Source organism: Nymphalis io, chromosome 9 (genome assembly GCF_905147045.1).
Source record: "Nymphalis io chromosome 9, ilAglIoxx1.1, whole genome shotgun sequence".
In the NCBI taxonomy this organism is placed as follows: Eukaryota; Metazoa; Arthropoda; class Insecta; order Lepidoptera; family Nymphalidae; genus Nymphalis; species Nymphalis io.
This window is the reverse complement of record NC_065896.1, coordinates 612,528-615,354: the sequence shown is the minus strand read 5'-3', so window position 1 is coordinate 615,354 and position 2,827 is coordinate 612,528. Positions and strand designations below refer to the sequence as shown.

General features: G+C 35.2%; 1 non-coding gene across 1 annotated transcript; it reads left to right on the top strand.

The window, feature by feature from the left end:
• Positions 1–2,559: 2,559 nt before the first annotated feature.
• Positions 2,560–2,633, top strand: Trnai-aau (transfer RNA isoleucine (anticodon AAU)). Its single transcript has one exon. It is a non-coding gene; the product is annotated as a tRNA-Ile (tRNA).
• The last annotated feature ends 194 nt before the right edge of the window (positions 2,634–2,827 follow it).

The window sequence follows — 2,827 nt, the reverse complement described above, 5'->3', positions numbered from 1 at the left end:
ATTTGCTAAAAAGTGTTTTCAAGAGCCTTGACTGCTTTGTTTTAATTGTTTTTGAAAAATCTGCAGACAAGTTATTGGCGATATTTTGTATTATGGTGATTTTGGGCTATTCTGAGGTGATTGAACTAGTGTTATTAAAGGCGCGCGAAACACGCTACTTAATTGAACTTATTGCTATTATCCTTTACAAGCTTACCGTGATATGATCCCTTTCTCCTTAGAAATTATGTCTAAAGTCGATGTTATCACGTGGTTCCATATAGACGACAACCTTTTAAGATACATTTTATTAATATACATATTGATACAATATATTTCACCTATTGTAATACATATAAATGAAGCACTTATAAATATGTACATTAAAACATCAACACTTACACCCAAACACACACAGATATTTTATCTTCATCTATGTTATACGAATTGCGCAAGCCGTTGTTACACAATTCTCGCATTTTATGTCATTTAAACTTGATACATTACTTTTCTTCTGGCGTCTATCTACGTTAGTTGAGCGCTAAATATTCTACAATATCATTACAATTTTATATTGTTTTTTTTTATAGAATAGGAAGGCGGACGAGCATGTGGGCCACCTGATGATAAGTGGTCACCAACGCCCATAAACATTGGCATTGTAAGAAATATTAACCATCGCTTACATCACCAATGTGCCACCAGCCTTGGGAACTAAGATGTTATGTCCCTTGTGCCTGTAATTACACTGGCTCACTCGCCCTTCAAACCGGAGCGCAACAATACCAAGTATTGCTGTTTTGAGGTAGAATATCTGATGAGTGGGTTGTACCTACCCAGACGAGCTTGCACAAAGCTCTACCACCAGTAATGATAGTTTAATCAGTTAGATTTTATATTGTATAGTACTATCATTACAGACACACAACTTACTCAATATTTTACATAAATTTTAAGTCCGTAACGAATATACATATTGCTGAATTTGAACATCTAGTACCGTAATTGTACATAATAATTAAAATATAAAACCCTGTTGGCTTACCTGGAGAGCTCTGTTTTGTTTTAAGACTTAAAACTAGAAATTAAATAAATTCCGTAATGTGGCCCTGAGGACGGTGAAAAATAGGACGCGTCTAGCTAAGTGCTCGCGAAAATTCGTTACCACAGAGTACGCTGTAATGGAGGCATCACAGTTGTGTATGGTGGCGAATTAATTTTGCTACCAATTGTGGATCCATACATAATATATGTGTATAATTATCTTATAATAAGATAATATAAAGGAATTTAAGTGCATTTTGTAGTCTCTGTACACTCACGATCTAAAAACCACTTCCGGTTGACATACCTCACCATTATCTAGCTATAAATTACAAAAACGCCAATTCTATATTTAAAATATTCTCGACATTTTATATACCCTATTATATACATAGCAGCGAACCAAACGCTACAGCATGAAAAGGTACTGCTTATTGCATATTTCTTTTTTTAATGTTTTATATTTTCTGTAGATGATCTACTCTATGCTCTGTTTTTAAGTAATCTTGCCGTTGGTTTTAGAGTAGCTCAATGCAGCTGCGCCTTTATCGGGACCGATAACAAAGTGCTGAAAGATGTGTCTTAATAATGTTCACGCTCCTCACTTTGTGGATTTTCCTTATATCTGCGTGAGACATTTTAATTTCTGGTTTTATATAGACTTTATATAATTTCTGTTATAAAATATTTTACAGCTTGTCAGCAACAAAACTCTTTATGCGTAGTTGATGCATCATCAATCATATATACTTTGTAATACTGTGTTCCTATTAAAATTTGAGTGAGCCAGTGTTATTATGACAGTGTCAGTGTTATTATTACGAGACGCTAACGTTAATATTATAAGTTTTTATTTATTTATACAATAGCCAGGCGGACGGGCAAATGCCACGTGATAGTAATTGTCAACTACCGACCATAGACATAGCGTTTTAACCGCTGCTTAAATCGCTAATGCTATGCACACTTGAAAACTAAGCTGTTATGTCAGTCACACTGGCTCACTTACCCTTCAAACCGGAACGCAACAATACTATGTATTGCTATTTAGCGGTAGAATGAGTGGGCGGTATAAAGCCACCAAGTAAGTTAATATTAAATGGTAATTTACTTCCTGTGTTTGTATAATGGCTCTTACCTTTTTTTTATTATAGGAATAGGAAGGCGGACGAGCATATGGGCCACCTGATAGTAAGTGGTCACCAAACGCCCTTAGACATTGACATTGTAAGAAATGTCAACCATCGTTTACATAGCCAATGCGCCACCAACCTTGGGAACTAAGATTTTATATCCCTTGTGCCTGTAATTACACTGGCTCACTCACCCTTCAAACCGGAACACAACAATATCAAGTATTGCTGTTTTGCGGTAGAATATCTGATGTATGATATATGTATTTCCGGCATTCATAATATTAAGGAGATTTGTATGAAAAAAAATATTGAATTTCTATTTCGTATTTGTTCTTAGTCAGATTGTAATAAGAATAATAAATTTCTTATCTGATTATGTATTTCGACGCTACATCCACCAGGCCCATTAGCTCAGTTGGTTAGAGCGTCGTGCTAATAACGCGAAGATCGCGGGTTCGATCCCCTCATGGGCCATAGAGTTTTTTTATGAGTACACCTTTAACAACTTTAATGGAAGATGCCGATATATTATAACTATTTTTACAGCAATAATTTCTTACAGAGCTATTCTATATATATTATGAACTCACTTCGCATTTCACTCGTGGAACATTGTAAATACGTTGTGGAAATTGACCATGTAAATAGTAAGCCAAGTCTGCCGTAGG